Source organism: Heterodontus francisci, chromosome 42 (assembly GCF_036365525.1).
Source record: "Heterodontus francisci isolate sHetFra1 chromosome 42, sHetFra1.hap1, whole genome shotgun sequence".
NCBI classification, from domain to species: Eukaryota; Metazoa; Chordata; class Chondrichthyes; order Heterodontiformes; family Heterodontidae; genus Heterodontus; species Heterodontus francisci.
Genome location: NC_090412.1, coordinates 15230128 through 15248371, shown reverse-complemented (window position 1 = coordinate 15248371; position 18244 = coordinate 15230128). Strand labels below are relative to the sequence as shown.

At 43.6% G+C, this 18244-nt stretch overlaps 1 protein-coding gene across 3 annotated transcripts in view; it reads right to left on the bottom strand.

The window, feature by feature from the left end:
- The window catches only part of LOC137355466 (adenosine kinase-like), a 240118-nt gene that overhangs the window by 183069 nt on the left and 38805 nt on the right, over window positions 1-18244 (bottom strand). The gene's annotated exons all lie outside the window — the stretch shown is intronic.

Sequence of the window (18244 nt, the reverse complement as noted above, 5' to 3'; positions counted from 1 at the left end):
AGGCTTGGAGGGCCGAATGGCCTGTTCCTGTGCTGTACTGTTCTTTGCTCTTTTATTACATAAATTTAATTAATTGGGATGTATAAATTGAAGTGGTAAGCAAAAAAACCTGAATACATTTTGAAATCGAGATGTGCATATATCTGGAGCAGAGAGTGATACTATTTTGCTCCCTCTCCCATCTCATCCTCATTGTCTCCCTGCTGTGAGAATATGGATATGTTTTTCATTATTCAGCCAATTCAATTCACTTCACATGATACCAAGAAATGGTGCAAGGCACTGGATACAGCAAAGGCTATGAACCTTGACAACATCCTGGCACATCCTACTTGTGCTCCAGAACTTGCCACACCCCTGGCCAATACAGTTACAACACTGGTATCTATCTGACAATGTGGAAAATTGCCCAGATGGGTCCCGACAAGAACTAGGACTAATCCAATCCAGCCACTTACTGCCCTATCAGACTACTTTCAATCATCAGCAAAATGATGGAAGGTGTCGTTGACTGTGCTATCAAGCTGCACTTACTCAGCAACAAACTGCTCACCGATGCTCAGTTGGGGTTCTGCCTCATTACAGCTTTGGTCCAAACATGGACTAGAGAGCAGAATTCCAGGTGAGGTGAGAGTGATTGCCCATGTCATCAAGGCAGCATTTGACCGAGTGTGACATCAAGGAGCCCTAGCAAAATTGAAGTCAGTGAGAATCAGGGCAAAAACTCGCCACTGGTTGGGGTCGTACCTAGCACAAATTAAGATGGCCGTGGTTATTGGAGGACAATCCTTGCAGCCCAGGACATCACTGAAGGAGTTCCCCAGTGTAATGTCCTAGGCCCAACCATCTTCAGCTGCTTCATCAATGACCTACCCTTCAACATTAGGTCAGGGGATGTTTGCTTATGATTGCACAGTGTTCAATACCATTCACGACTCCTCAGATACTGAAGCAGTCCATGCCTGCATGCATGCAAGACCCGGACAACATTCAGGTTTGGGCTGATAAGTGGCAATTAACAGGCAATGACCATCTCAAACAAGAAAGAATCCAACCATCTCCCCTTGACTTTCAATGGATTACCATTGCTGAATCCTCAATCATCAACATCCTGGGGGGTTACTATTGACCAGAAACTGAACTGGACCAGCCATATAAGTACTGTGGCTACAAGAGCAGGTCAGAGACTGGGAATTCTGTGGCGAGTAACTCACCTCCTGACTCCCCAAAGTCTCTCCACCATCTACAAGGCACAAGTCAGGAGTGTGATGAAACACTCTCCACTTGCCTGTATGAATGCAGCTCCAACAACACTCAAGAAGCTCAACACCATCCAGAACAAAACAGCCCGCTTGATTGGCATCCTGTCCACCATCTTACACATTCACTCCCTCCACTACCAGTGGACCGTGGCTGCAGTGTGCACCATCTATAAGATGCACTGCAGCAACTCGCCAAGTTCCTTTGACAGCGTCTTCCAAACCTGCGACCTTTACCACCTAGAAAACGGGTTGGGCAACCTTAATAACAAGAGGGGGCATTTTTAAAAATTTAGTCAAAAACTCAATATCTTAGGAGCCACAATGCTGTTACTCAAAAGCCAATAATAATGAAAAACAAAGGCCGAAATACATTTATGGATTTCTATGCAAAATCATTTTATTGATGCTTATAAACATACATGTAGCTATTTCAACCCCTCTTACGCCAATCTTTCTCCAATTAAATTCAAAAGCTAATCAGTTTAAAAAATGTCTAACTACCTTAATATTCAGCACAGTACTACCGATGAACGTCGCAAACTTCTGTTTCCCAAAATAAATTAAAACTTTTTTTTTATAGCAAAACAGCCTCAAAACAAGGGCCACAGTTGGCTTCTTTATTGATGTATACGTCTACAACTGCAAGCGACTCACATGATCGGCTAGAGGGCGATAGGTAAGCCATTAACGCAAAGGCACATTACATCACTTTGCTTGTCCCAAGCAAGGTTTTGATAGGATTTTATATTTTTGTGATTAAACTTTACAAGTTCTACACATTTAGATAACTATTTTCTGAACATTTATGAGAAAAAGTAGGTTTTATCAATCAAGGTCCTTGGGCAAATGTGGCCCTAAAAGGATAGAACAGGGTACTTTTTAAATGGGGAAAAGCTAGAAACAGTGGAGATCCAAAAACTTGGGGGTCCAAATGCATAGATCATTAAAATGTCAGGTAAAGAAACAAGTAAAGAATATAATCAATAAGGCTGATGGAATGTTGGCCTTTACATTTAAATGACTAGAATACAGGGAGTAGAAATCATGTTTCAGCTATACAAAGCCCTGGTTAGACTGCTCCTGTAGTACTGCATACAGTTCCGGATACCATACCTGAGGAAGGATATATTGGCCTTGAGGGACTGCAGCATAGATTTAGCAGAATGATACCTGGACGCTAAGGGTTAAATTACAAGGAGGGATTACACAAAGTTGGGTTGTCTTCCCTGGAATTTAGAATGTTAAGCAGTGATTTGATCGAAGCTTTCAAGATATTGAGAACAGATAGGGGAGAGAAACAGAAACTATTTCTGCTGGTTAGGGAGTTTAGGACTCGGCGGCATAGCCTAAAAATTAGAGCCAGACCTTTTACAAGTTGGGAACACTTATACCCCAAAGGGTGGTAGAAGTTTAAAACTTTCTTCCACAAACAGCAATCAATTGTTAGTTTTAGAACTGAGATTGATAGATTTTTGTTATATAAAGGTATTAAGGTTATGGAGGTAGGTTGCAGATCAGCCATGATCTCACTGAATGGTGGAATAGGCTCAAGGGTCTGAATGGTCTACTCCTGCTCCTATGTAATAGAAGGAAATTACAGTAGTATAAATAAGGGAATGAGCTCCTTTTACTATGAAGATTGCAAGAGATAAGATGCAAAGGCTAATACAACAGAGGCTATATTTCTGGAAGAGCAAAGATAGAAAGCAAAGATACAATGTAACAGGACATAAAGACCCCCTTAATTGTGCATCAACCTTTTTTTTTATTCATTCATGGGATGTGGGCATCACTGCCCAGGCCAGCATTTCTTGCCCATCCCTAATTGCCCTTGAGAAGGTGGTGGTGAGCTGCCTTCTTGAACCACTGCAGTCCATTTGGGGTAGGTATACCCACAGTGCTGTTAGGAAGGGAGTTCCAGGATTTTGACCCAGCGACAGTGAAGGAACGGCGATATAGTTCCAAGTCAGGATGGTGTGTGACTTGGAGGGGAACTTGCAGGTGGTGGTGTTCCCATGTATTTGCTGCTCTTGTCCTTCTAGTTGGTAGAGGTCGTGAGTTTGGAAGGTGCTGTCTAAGGAGCCTTGGTGCATTGCTGCAGTGCAACACTGCTGCCACTGTGCGTCGGTGGTGGAGGGAGTGAATGTTTGTCGATGGGGTGCCAATCAAATGAGCTGCTTTGCCCTGGATGGTGTCGAGCTTCTTGAGTGTTGTTGGAGCTGCACCCATCCAGGCAAGTGGAGAGTATTCCATCACACTCCTGACTTGTGCCTTGTAGATGGTGGACAGGCTTTGGGGAGTCAGGAGGTGAGTTACTCGCCTCAGGATTCCTAGCCTCTGACCTGCTCTTGTAGCCACGGTATTTATATGGCTACTCCAGTTCAGTTTCTGGTCAATGGTAGCCCCTAGGATGTTGATAGTGGGGGATTCAGCGATGGTAATGCCATTGAATGTCAAGGGGAGATGGTTAGATTCTCTCTTGTTGGAGATGGTTATTGCCTGGCACTTGTGTGGCGCGAATGTTACTTGCAACTTATCAGCCCAAGCCTGGATATTGTCCAGGTCTTGCTGCATTTCTACACGGACTGCTTCAGTATCTGAGGAGTCACGAATTGTGCTGAACATTGTGCAACCATCAGTAAACATTCCCACTTCTGACCTTATGATTAAAGGAAGGTCATTGGTGAAGCAGTGAAGATGGTTGGGTCTAGGACACCACCCTGAGGAACTCCTGCAGTGATGTCCTGGAGCTCAGATGATTGACCTCCAACAACCATAACCATCTTCGAGATAGATATGATTCCAGCCAGCAGAGTGTTTTCCCCGATTCCCATTGACCTCAGTTTTGTTAGGGCTCCTTGAGGCCATACTCGGTCAAATGCTGCCTTGATGTCAAGGGCAGTCACTCTCACCTCACCTCTTGAGTTCAGCTCTTTTGTCCATGTTTGAACCAAGGCTGCAATGAGGTCAGGACCTGAGTGGCCCTGGCGGAACCCAACCTGTTCAATGATCTAAAGTTCATAAAATCATGCAGTGATTTAATTATTTCAGTGCATAAGAAGCACAATTTTTTTTATATTTATGTACTTGCCATGTGAGAGAAGCACGCGACTGGTATATGCTCAGTTTTCTTGTTCTCATCATGACTGTGTCCCTACAGCAACTATGCATGACTCAATACCTCGAGTTTACATAAGTGACTTAATGAGATAAAAATATTTTGATTAATGAATGTTAACTTTTGTAATGCTTCAGTGATACCATTTGTACCAGTATAACACTGGTACCATTTTAGTACAGTGTGTGGCATCGTTATACCAGTCATGAGCCACAGAAAGAACTCCACTCTTTCAGAATTGTCCTTGCATCCTTTTTAATCCCATGCATCAGGTATTATTTCCCCAATTCACAAGATAAGCTCTATCAGAAGCACTTCATGCACTGTTATTTCAGGTTATAATCCTCTTACACAGCACAACAAGCATCAAACATCAAAAAAACACAAAGAAAACATGCTGCAGTTCAAAAATTCAGCCACTGACTTTGGCATGGATACTACATTGATTTTCAGCCTAATTATTTTCATTGCTAAAGAAACTCATTTAAAAATACAAGTGATAAGCATCACTATCCAAAACAGCTAAGGGTACTGGAAATTAAAATACATCAAAAGCCAAAAGGAACCAAATAACATCGCCTGTGGTGAGTCTCAAGTAGGCATCTATTTCACAAAACATGTTAAACAACATTCTAAATGACTGCTAATACATGTGCTTTGATGTTTGTTCATTTATCTGAGAATTCCAGTGAATAGAAAAATAATCTCAGGAGGAAAAAATACATTGTGGAAATGAGTACATCGAAGTTTATGGTCAATTTTTAACCTCAAGGTTAACCTGAAAAACTTGCACTGTACTCAATAGCCAATATAGAACTTAAGGCAGAATCTTGAGATCACATTATCAAAATGGACTTTAGCCACTGGTAGCTACTTAAAGATATTTTCAGTTTAGGTTTTTATTCAGTATGGCAACCAACATGCCGCACCAAATAGCAGCATGCAGACTCAAGAGCAAATTACAACATTGCAGTTTGTATGACCCATTATGTTCCACTGGCAGAGGCTTAGGAGGAGATCACAGTCACTAAATGACCTTACGGTTGGTCTAGTCCTTCCAAATATTTACTCTATGCTTTAGGATGAGTAACGTCCTTGCTCAGCCTTGCTGTTGGCAACCCAGTTAAAGGATCTGCCAATATGGAAAAACCCAGATGTCAACAGAAATCGTTTGTTCTCTGCCAATACTAATCTAGTTTTACTGCTTTTAGAATGGTAAAATAAATCCAGTCTTAGATGAATATTAAGACAGATAAAATATTAGTGGAAATTTGAGCCTCCTCCCACTGCATCATAAAAGGATCGTAGGAAATAGGAGCAGGAGTGGGTCATTCGGCCTGGTCCGCCATTCAGACAGATCATGGACGATCATCTACCTCTAAGCAATTTTTCCCCACTATCCCCATATCCCCTGATGTCATTGGTATCCAGAAATCTATTGATTTCTGTCTTGAACATGTTCAATGATTGAGCTTCCACAGTTCTCTGGGATAGAGAATTCCACAGGTTTACCACCCTCTGAGTAAAGAAATTCCTTCTCATCTTAGTCTTAAATGGCCTGCCCCTTATGCTGAGGCTGTGTCCCTTGGTTCGAGACTCACCAGCCAAAAGAAACATCCGATCCACATCCAACCGGTTACGCCCTGTAAGAATTTTGTAAGTTTCAATGAGATCACCTCTCATTCTTCGAAACTCTAGAGAATACAGGTCCAGTTTCCACATACAATCTCTCCTCATAAGACAATACTGCCATCCCAGGGGTTTGTCTGGTGAACCTCCGTTGCTCTCCCTCTATGGTAAGTCTATCCTTCCTTAGATAAAATGACCAAAACTGTACACAATACTCCAGGTGCGGTTTTACCAAGGCTTAATACAACTGCAGGAATACACCTTTACTCTTGTACTCAAATCCCCTTGCATTGAAGGCCAACATACTATTTGCCTTCTTATTTGCTTACTGCACCTGCATACTAGCTTTTTGTGACTCATGAACAAGGACACCCAGGTCCCTTTGAACATCAACACTTCCCAACCTCTCACCATTTAAGAAATATTCTGCCTTTGGTTTTTTCTACCAAAGTGGATCACTTCACACTTATTCACATTATATTCCATCTGCCATGTTCTTGCCCATTCACTTAGCCTGTCCTAATTCCCTTGAAGCCTCCCTGCATCCTCCTCACAACTTACATTCCCACCTAGTTTTGCGTCATAAGCAAATTTGGAAATATTACTGTCGGCCCCCACATCCAAATCATTTATACAGATTATAAACAGCTGCGGCCCAAGCACTGGATTCTTGCGGTATCCCACTGGTAACAGCCTGCCATCCTGAGAATGACCCAATTATTCCTACTCTCTGCTTTCTGTCTGTTAACCAGTTCCCAATCCATTGCAGCATATTATCACCAATCCCATGTGCTCTAATTTTTTTACTAATGTCCTGTGTGGGACCGTATCAAAAGTCTTCTGAAAATCCAAATATACCACAGGGTGGCACAGTGACGCAGTGGTTAGCACCGCAGCCTCACAGCTCCAGGGACCCGGGTTCAATTCTGGGTACTGCCTGTGCGGAGTTTGCAAGTTCTCCCTGTGACCGCGTGGGTTTTCGCCGGGTGCTCTGGTTTCCTCCTACCGCCAAAAAAACTTGCAGGTGATAAGTAAATTGGCCATTGTAAATTACCCCTAGTATAGAGGTAGGTGGTAGGGAATATGGGATTACTGTAGGGTTAGTATAAATGGGTGGCTGTTGGTCGGCACAGACTCAGTGGGCTGAAGGGCCTGTTACAGTGCTGTATCTCTAAATAAAAATTAAAAAAAAATAAAATAAAATAAATAAATAAAAATAAAACCACATCCACTGGTTCTCCTTTATCTATGCTACAAATAACATCCTTAATATACTCTAACAGGTTTGTCAAACATGATTTTCCTTTCACAAATCCATGTTGACTCTGCCCAATCATATCATTATTTTCCAAGTGTCCACTTATCTCTGACAATGTTGAAAATGCTGGTCCCTTTAACCAGGACTTACTTAGTCCAGAAGGGAAGAGTGGAAACTGGTATTTGTACTGAACTGTGGATTGAGAATAAAACAGTTGTGGATCACAGACAGTCTCCTGCTTCCTGATTTTGGTGAATGGATATCTGCCAATAGAACAAGCTCATCCTTGAAAATAGATTGACATTTTCCCTACTACGGACGTCAAACTAACAGGTCTGTATTCTCAGTTTTCTATCTCGCTCCTTTCTTAAATAGTGGGTTTACATTTGCCACTTTCTAGTCTGCAGGAACCTTTCTAGAATCTATAGAATTTTGAAAGATAACCACCAATGCATCCACTATCTCTATAGCCACCTCTTTCAGTACTCCAGGACATTGCTCATCTGGTCCAGGGGATTTAGCAACTTTCAATCCAATTAATTGTGAGTACTACCTCTTTATTGATACTAATTTCTTACCGTTCCTCATTGTTACAAGTCCCTTGGTTCCCTTGCATTTCTGGGTGATTTTCTGTGTCTTCCTCCATGAAGACAGACACAAAGTAATTATTTAGTCTACCTGCCATTTCCTCATTCCCCACCACAAACTCTCCTGTCTCCGCCTGCAGTGGACCCACATTCATCCTTGCTAATCTTTTCCTCTTCACATACCTAAAGAAGCTTCTACAGTCCGCCTTTATGTTTCTAGCTAGCTTGCATTCATAATCTCTTTTCCCTTTATCAGTTTCTTCGCCCTCCTTTGTTGGATTACCACTTTTTCTGGCGAGCTTAGAAGCCACTTCCTTTGACCTAATGCAAACTTTAACTTCTTTTGTTAGTCACGGTTGATTCACCTTTCCTGTTGACCCCGAACGTGTGAAAATCAAAGACTGGAAAAGACTGACTAGTCCATCAAGCCTGCCCCATACACGATGCCTGAAGCATCATGACTAAACATCATTTATGGAAATAGAAGAAAAGGGCCAGAGAGCAAAATTCAGATTACAAAGGCAGGGCAGAGATTAGGAGAGATGTCATGATTGTAAACAAAGGCCAGGGAAGAGTCTAAAGTTCAAGAGCTGGTTGGAGATCCTGTGGTGAGATGAAGTTGACTTGTGGACAAGATGGCATGTGCTTGGGGTGTCCATGATCAGTGCCCAAGTTGAGTGACAGTTGTGGGAATCCAGGGCATGTTTGAGAGGTGCACTGCTGAAGGTTATTCAGTGGAATAGAAGGGCCAAGGAGGAGTACTGAATTGTCAATGATCCAGCAGAGTGTTCAGAAAAGATTTGTATTGAAAGCATCCACCAGCAGATCCAATATATCAAGAGTGTGCAGCAGTGGCGTTAAAACCTAAGGGCCAACAGCAGTGAGGTCTAGCAATCCAGGTGAAAGCTGAAAGGTAAATTAAGGAGATCAGTGCAGCTGATTGACAACCTTCAATGAACAGCTGTAGAGAGGTGAGGAGTACACAAGAGTGGGAGCAGCAGCAGCAACTTGAAGAGCTGGTCCAACGTAGTTCAGCGAAGAGTAATGGAGGAGTTCTGAAGGACAAGTAGAGTTGGTGGCAACAGAAAGCAAGCGATTAGCAGCAAAATAGAGATCAGTATGGCAGCAAAATCCAGAGCAGCATGGTAACCAGCAGGAATGGCTAAGAACTAGTATAGGATAATGCTCCATTGGAGCAGCACAAACTAACTCTGCGTAAGCAGGTCAGATAGTGGAAGATAGGCAGTCTAGCAGAGAATATCTTCTTCTTCTTTGGCCTCCTTGTCTCGAGAGACAATGGGTAAGCGCCTGGAGGTGGTCAGTGGTTTGTGAAGCAGCGCCTGGAGTGGCTATAAAGGCCAATTCTAGAGTGACAGACTCTTCCATAGTTGCTGCAGATAAAATTGGTTGTCGGGGCTGTTACACAGTTGGCTCTCCCCTTGCGCTTCTGTCTTTTTTCCTGCCAATTGCGAAGTCTCTGACTCGCCACTCCTTAGCCCAGCCTTTATGGCTGCCCGCCAGCTCCGACGATCACTGGCAACTGACTCCCACGACTTGTGATCAATATCACAGGACTTCATGTCACGTTTGCAGACGTCTTTAAAGCAGACATAGACGGCCCATGGGTCTGATGCCAGTGACGAGCTCGCTGTACAATGTGTCCTTGGGGATCCTGCCATCTTCCATGCGGCTCACATGGTCAAGCCATCTCAAGCTCCGCTGGCTCAGTAGGGTGCATATCCTGGGGATGTTGGCCGCCTCGAGGACTTCTGCATTGGAGAAACGGTCCTGCCACCTGATGTCAAGGATTCTCCGGAGGCAGCGAAGATGGAATGAATTGAGACATCGCTCTTGGCTGACATACGTTGTCCAGGCCTCGCTGCCATAGAGCAAGGTACTGAGGACACAGGCTTGACACACTCGCACTTTTGTGTTCCGTGTCAGTGCGCCATTTTCCCACACTCTCTTGGCCAGTCTGGACGTAGCAGTGGAAGCCTTTCCCATGCGCTTGTTGATTTCTGCATCGAGAGACAGGTTACTGGTGATAGTTGAGCCTAGGTAGGTGAACTCTTGAACCACTTCCAGAGCGTGGTCGCCGATATTGATGGATGGAGCATTTCTGACGTCCTGTCCCATAATGTTCCTTTTCTTGAGGCTGATGGTTCGGCCAAATCCATTGCAGGCAGCCGCAATCCTGCCGATGAGTCTCTGCAGACACCCTTCTGTGTGGGATGTTAATGCAGCATCGTCAGCAAAGTGGAGTTCCCTGATGAGGACCTTCCGTACTTTGGTCTTCACTCTTAGACGGGCAAGATTGAACCAGCTGCCACCTGATCTTGTGTGGAGGAAAATTCCTTCTTCTGAAGACTTGAACGCATGTGAGAGCAGCAGGGAGAAGAAGATCCCAAGCAGTGTAGGTGCGAGCACACAGCCCTGTTTCACGCCACTCAGGATAGGAAAGAGGTCTGATGAGGCTCTGCTATGCTGAATTGTGCCTTTCATATTGTCATGGAATGAGGTGATGATACTTTGTAGCTTTGGTGGACATCCGATCTTTGCTAGTAGTTTGAAGAGACCACGTCTGCTGATGAGGTCAAAGGCTTTGGTGAGATCTATGAAAGCAACGTAGAGGGGCATCTGTTGTTCGCGGCATTTCTCCTGTAGCTGGCGAAGGGAGAACAGCATGTCAATGGTCGATCTCTCTGCTCGAAAGCCACACTGTGCCTCAGGGTAGACACGCTCAGCCAGCTCTGGAGCCTGTTTAAAACGACTCGAGCAAAGACTTTCCCCACTATGCTGAGCATGGAGATTCCACGGTAGTTGTTGCAGTCACCGTGGTCACCCTTGTTCTTAGAGGGTGCTGACAGAGAATATAGTCTCAATGGAAAGCAGTGGCAACAGTGGAGTTTGCAGTAAAGTCCAGAAGCCAACAGAGACATGGAATTCAGCCCAACAGAAAGTAGATCTCTGTCCAGGGACTGCAGCAGAGGAAAGCTGAGAAACCTGCAGTGCACAGAAGAACAATCCTGAAACTCAACAGCAGGTGTGGGGTGGGCACTGCAAGCTGGAACAGATTAGTGAATTTAAAGCGATTTGAGTGGCAGAGCAGAGCCATGACATAACCAAGGCATACACTGCAGTCCTGCAGAATAGCACAGTCTTGACAGCAGAAGATTCCAAGGAATCAAATAGGAGCATGGCCCCAGCCACTATATACAAGCAGTTAGGTGGATGGACAGCATGCTCTGTATACGTAGTTTTCATTGTAGATTAAGCTAAAATGTACCCAATATCGAATAATACAGCGCAGAATAAGGTCATTCAGCCCATCAAGTCTGGGCCGGCTTCTTTCAAGAGCAATCCAGTTAGTCCCACTCCCCTGCTCTTTCCCCTTATCCCTGCAACTTTTTCTCCTTCAAGTATTTATTTAATTCCCTTTTGAAGACTAATATTGATTCTGTTTCCACCTCCCTTTGAGGCACTGCACTGCAAATACGAATCATTCGTCGTGTCTGGAAAAATGTTTTCCGCGTGTCATCTCTGGTTCTTTTGCAAATCACCTTAGATCTGTGCCCTCTGGTTAGTAACCCTTCAGCCATTGGAAACAGTTGTGCTTTACTTCATCTAAACCCTTCATCATTTTTTAAAAAAATCTACCAAATCTCTTCTTTCTCTGTTCTGAGAACAATCCCAGCTTCTCCAGTCAATCCATATAACTGTAATCCCTCATCCCTGGAACCATCCCAGTGAATCTACTCTGTAACCTCTCCGAAACCTTCATGTCCTTCCTGAAGTGTGGTACCCAAAATTGGACACAATACTCCTACTAGTAGGAGCAGGGGGTCTTAAGCAATGGAGGAGAGTAGAGTAGAGTGGGTAAAATGTAAATTGAGAGCCGTGGATAAATGTTGCAAAGCAGAAGGGCTCATTTGGGAGTCACCAGGCTGGGATACATCTTGCTCCCAGTATAGTGCACAGTTTGTGAATTCATAATCCCACCATGGGTAAGTTGTGAAACTGACCTCAGTAGCTTGTGGAAAAGCACCAGGAAAAAAACAGGACAAACCAGGTTGTCATAAAAATCAACAGGTTCACTAAAATGCTTCAGGGAAAGTAACACATCACTATGCTGTTGCCTTCTGAAGTGGCCTAGCAATCCACACAGTTCCAAAATAATTGTGACGAGGCACCATCACCTCAAAGGTTGCAATAGGTTTAAGGCTCACCACCATCTCCTCGAAGCAACTAATAAATACAACCTTGCCAGTGTCACGAACATCTTGAGGACAAATTAAAAGAAAAGCCAGTCAGTGGGTTGAGAGAAGTCGTAAAGGTAAAGCTGAATCTCAGTGCTCCCACTAATGCTGAAAGCACCACTGTTGATTGTGACTAAAATTTATCAGAAAAATCGTTAACGACCATATGAAAATCTCTGAAATCTTATTGTCATTAAACAAACTTACAGGCGTTCCAACTCCATCCTTTGCTGCTGCCCAAAGAGACCCAAAAAGCTGCCTCCATAAACTCCTAACTTAAAAGGAATACATGGGGTTGATTTCTAGGCTTCAACTGCACTTCAGGGTTCAGATGATGGGAGCAAACTTGTTAGTTTTTTCATAACAGTTTATGTAGTTGTCTAAAACGTTTAATTATATACTACTTTATAATCAGTTGCAGATTACAAAGTATCATAAATAATCCATCATACATATTTATGCTTGGATGAGAAACAACTTTATTTTTGGAAAAGCATCTGAACACAATTTCATAATCATTTCCATATGTCGCAGTCGATTATGCTATGGCCAGAAAAATAGGGTAAGTAACAACTCAAGCTCAACCAGAGATGACACCAGTGACCTGATCATCGAGCACGGTGGGAAACAAAGTAAAAATGGTAATTCTAAAATGGAAATTTAGCTAGGCCAGGAATTCAGAACAGAAAGGGAAGGAGGAGCAAAGTGGTTTAACTTTAATTTAAGTAGATAAAGAATATTAAAAAACCTAACTATGTTTACTATTTATAGCAAAAAAGGCAGCACAGGAATGGGGCAGCAATATGTGGCTCCTGCAGAGCATGGGGAGTCTTGAATACCAGATGTTAATTTGTACAAACACATTTGCAGAAAATTACTTGAGCTCATGGTCTCAAAACTTGAGGCAAAGTTGGAGACTATCTGGCAAAATTGGAAAGGAGAGAAGTTTTTGGAGCTAGAGTTTAAGAGGAAAGTCACCCCATTAAGAGATAGGGAACTGGCAATGGTAGAGAAAGGAAATGTGACAATCCACAGGTCAAGGAAAACGAGAAGAGACAGGTTCGAGCAGAAATATCCAGGGCAAATTACCCTTTCTGCCACGTTTGAAGCACTGGCTTCCTGTGGGGAGGATGGTGACTCCGAGCAAATGATCAAATAGATTCAAATGGTACCATAAAACCTGAGATAACCCAGTGGGACGGTAATTAGCAATTCAGTTAGGAATGCTGCAGTAAGAGACTTGATAGTTAATAGGGCTAGACACAATCTTTTGTAGTCCAGACGAAGAGTGCCAGGTGCTTTGTAGCTCATCGCCCCCCACCCCGATACTACAACAAGGGATATTTTGGGAAAACCAGAAATTATTATGGACTATGATGGATAATAGCCAACCATCATAGTCCACACGGGAGCACATGATATAGGAACGGAAATGCCTGAAGCTCTGAAAACGGAATTTAAAAGATTAGGAAACCGGTTTAAGAGCAGGATTTCAAGTACAATAATCTCTGAATCATTCCATGCTAGTAGAGGTGAGGGTAGGAAGATTAAGGATAAAACAGGGGTATGGCAGTATCATGGCTATGTTTAACTAGACTAGTAATTCAGAGATGAGAGTTCTAATCCCACTAATTTTTAAAAAATTCGTTCTTGAGATGTGAGCGTCACTCGCAAGGCCAGCATTTATTGCCCATCCCTAATTGCCCTCGAGGAGGTCATGGCGAGCTGCCTTCTAGAACCGCTGCAGTCCATGTGGTGCACATACAACCACAGTGCTCATTTCTGTGGTGGTTTGATATAGCTAAGCTATTTCAGAGGGAAGTTAAGATACAGCCACACTGCTGTGGATCTGGAGTCTGCATAGGGCAAACTGGATAAGAATGGCAGATTGCCTCCCCGTAGGACATTAGTGAAGCAGATGGGTTTAAACAATAGTTTATGATTAGTTTCATGATTATTAAGCAGACTGGCATTTTATTCCAGATTTATCAATTTGGATTTGAATGGAGCATTAGTCCAAGTCTCTGGAGTACTAGTCCAGTAACATTGCCACTATGCTACTGACCCCAATGGTCACCATAAAACTTCAGGATCATAAAAACCCATCTAGTTCACCAATGTTCTTTCGGGAAGGAAATCTGCAGTCCTTACCCAGTCTGGCATATGTGACTCCAGACCCACACCAATTTGATTGTCTCTTAACTGCCCACTGAAGTGGACTAGAAAGCCACTTATTAGTATAGGGATAGGCAATAGATGCCCTTGCCAGCGACGCCTACATCGTGAATGAATAAATTTAAAACAAAATAGGTGCGCAACTTGCAGCTAAAAGGGTTGCCATGGAAAAGGTTTCAGTTTTTGAAGCAATAGCATCAATTTTGGTGAAGATGAGATCTATTCTGCAATGATGGGCTACATTTGAAGAAGAATGGAGCTCATGAACTGGAAAATGAACAAACATGGATAACAAGCTGAGGGGAACCACGAACTGGCTTCTGACCTTACGGGCAACCCACCAGACTGTCATGCATCCCACCAATGCGACCTTTGGAGGACCAGCACCCCCTTGTGGCAACGATGGAGAGAACAACCCAGGTGGCCCCACGGTTCATCGATGACTCCCTGCATGTCCTCCTCCAGGTGGCTGAAGCAAGGCAGGAGGTCTTGTTGCCACAGGACAAAAGGAGGAGGCTTCCCCAGACCACCAAGAAGGCTTGGATGGAGATTGTGGAGGAGCTCAGCAGCTGTGGGGTTGTGAGGAGAACGTGGATGCAGTGCCGCAAGCGAGTCAACAACCTTCTCCGCTCTGCGAGGGTGAGTGGCAAATCTCAGTCCTCATTGCTTTGTACTCAAATGGGTGGGTACCCAGGTGTTGATGTTGCAAAGTGGAAGACCTCCATCTGGAGTGAATAGCTGCAGCTCTGCAATGGATATATGCCTGGCACATCTGACCCGCACAAGGGTGCAGACGTGTGCCAGCCTCACACTTGAATGGCAATGGTCCCAGAGGCAGCACGAGGGATAAACGGGTGGTCTTTCAAGTCAAGTAACTGATATGATTCTCATGCATCTCCACAGGAGGGGGGCCCAGAATGCTCGTAAAAGGGCACAGACCGGTTTGCAAATCTTACAACTGTGGAGGAGTGGGGACTGCTACTGGCTGGTGAGGACGGAGGCTGGTCATCGCAGACAATGAAGTCAGAGCACCTGGCCAGGAGGGCGAGTTTCCCAGATTACAGGCACAGGGGAGAGCTTCAAACTATTGTGAAGGTTGGTCACGTGTTCAAAGTCACAGACATGTGGCCAAACTGCAGCCAAAGACAGGTCCTTCAGTCCAGAGTGTCACGCAGACCTGATCATTCTGTTTTCTACTGCAGGTGAATCCCAGCTATTGCCAGACAACATATCCAGGGGATGTGAGACCACCTCTGAGGAGGAGGAGGAGGGGACCTCTGAGGGTGTAGCAACACATCCTTGTCCCGCACCGATCACTAGCTCGGTCACCTCAGTTGAGCAAATTACGCATACAGATTTGTGGTTCGGATTGTGGAGGAGTCCATCCAGGTCATTAGTGATGCCATGTCCCTCTCATCTGCATGACTGGCTTCCTCCATTGACCGATTGGTGACTGTTATGGAGAGCCAGCTCCAGCAGACCAACCAGTGGCTGTTGGAGATTCCACAGACCTGTACACCAATGCATTGCCACTGAGCTCCATGCATCAGGGTCAATGCGAGAGGGACGAGGCACCGGAGAGATCTCCTCCTGGTGCTCATTGCTCTCGGGTCAGCAGGGAGGCCCAAATGTGCTTTGTGACGGCTGAGGAGCAGCAGTAGTTAGCATCAAGGGGCTTCTCTCAGGGCGCTCCTGATGCGGACAGCAGCTCCTTGGCCCCTCTGCCAGTGACACCAGCACCTCAAACTGCCAGGATGATAAAGGATGATGGTCCTGAGACTGCTCAGGTTTGCACTTTGGTTTCAATGGTGTGATTTAAATTTATGTTAATATATGTGTAACCTTCCGTAAACTTTATTAAATTTCTCTTTTTGCTTATTAATGTTTCAACTCAGTGATGTACACAACAAAAAAAATTTCCGCCTGATATGGAGACTTGGGGAAGGTGCACCAGTGGGCCATGGTGTGCGAAATGAAAAGATTGACTATCGCAGCTTTGATAAGCATCGATAGGTGAGCGCTTTTGGGGTTCCAGCAGACATTAATGCCTGCAGTTGGACTGACATGTCAATCGTTGGCAGACTGCAGGGCTCATGAACCTCAGGTCAGGAGAAACACCCTAGTATTAAAGTCTCCCGAACCTCCCTGGCACCCAACTCCTGAGAACCTCCAAATCAGACTAGATCAAGTTTCTGGATACCATGGATAAATACAGAGATTAGAAATAAACTGAAATTGATGAGAGCGTATGGGGCTGGTAGGCATGAATAAAACAACACATACAGAATAGGAGAAAATAAGGAAGAAGTTTGGGAAGGATGAGGAAAGCAAGGAGGGAATATGAAGAGACAATTCAACATATATTAAAAAGTGAAGTATTCTACAAATATACCAGTAAAATGAGAATTGTTATATGTGAGCCTGAACCCCTGAAAGATAGTGAGTAAGTAGATGATGAATGGCAATTGGTGGGGATACTTAACAGGCACTTTGCCCCAGTGTTTACTGGGGCAAAGGATTTTAGGGAGGAGGGAAATCCTTATTTGGTTAAAAGTGAGATTAGAAGTATGATAATAAACAAAAGAAACGTTTTGCACAACCTAGCTCAGCAAATGAAGGACAAAGTACTGAGGCCTGACAAATACATCCAAATAACTTGTCCATAGTGGAATAATCATATGTTTATATGTGGACTCTGAAGGGAGCAGGTTACATGGCCCAAATTGCATTTCCTCATTTGGGACTTGATGTTTTTATGCAAAATGAAGAATCTCACTCATTGGAAATATCAGATTACGACACAAAGGATTGCGCTTTCAAGTCCATTAAGTGGATTGTTTTTCATCTGTGTGTTCAGCAGTGACAGATTAAAAAAGGCCAGCTACTATGTGTCAGTTTATGAAGATTATTTTATTTCAAACATGTTATGTGGCTCAACAGAATTTGTTTCAGTATACTTTCTCGAAAATGCTATTCAATAAATGATCTCTTTGAATGCAACTAACCCAAGGTTAAAAACATAGATATCTTTATCTATAACAAATATTTAACATTGTTTCCACAGGCAACTCGTGTAAACATGACATTTAATGTAACTTTTCGCGGACCAAGGACTGACCATAGGAGCAATGACTCCACCAAATGCATACTCTACCTCAGTTTTCTGACAGAGGGGAACAGTGCTATGCAATTCCTTTCCCCTCATTGCCTTATCTCAAAGTGGATTTTTTCCTCAATATTAATTTCCTTCATAAAAATATACCATTTAAAAAACTGCACTGTATATTAGACATGATTTACAAACATCGTTAAATTGTTTGAGTACTGTCATGAAAATCATTTCTCAATAGTACGAACACAGAACCAGAGGTGCAGTGCCAAACTAACCATACATTGCATTACAGTAACCTTCCAATTCCTCCAAAGTCAGATTACACCTTTTCCCCTCACACCTGGACAGAAACACAAAGCTCTACTTAAAATGAAATACAATTGCGCTTGCCTCTCTCTCAGAGGCAATTTCTTCTATATCTCTTTGTACTAACTCCCTGTAGTTATCCGGTATACCAAAGTCCCTGTACTACTTAGCATTTTCAAACTTATCTGCAGTCATCAAAGGTATGCATAGGACTGAAGCACTGTGAACAGTCACCAGATGTTGTTCCCTATACATAAACCTGTGCAATATAATTCTAATATAATGCAAGAGAAAGGAGAAAAAAATAACCACTGATCAGCACAACAAATTTGCGAACTCATTCTGCACTGGCTATGTGATCAAGTTTACTTCAATATAAACTAGTGATGTCACTTGGAGTTAGAAGGTAAACAAAGATTCTGAGAGGGCTTGATAAGCCAGATGCTGTTTCCCAGGCCGGAGAGTCTAGAATTAGGGACCATAGTCGCAGGGTAAAGGGTTGGCCATTTAGGACTGAGACAAGAAGAAATTTCTTCACTGA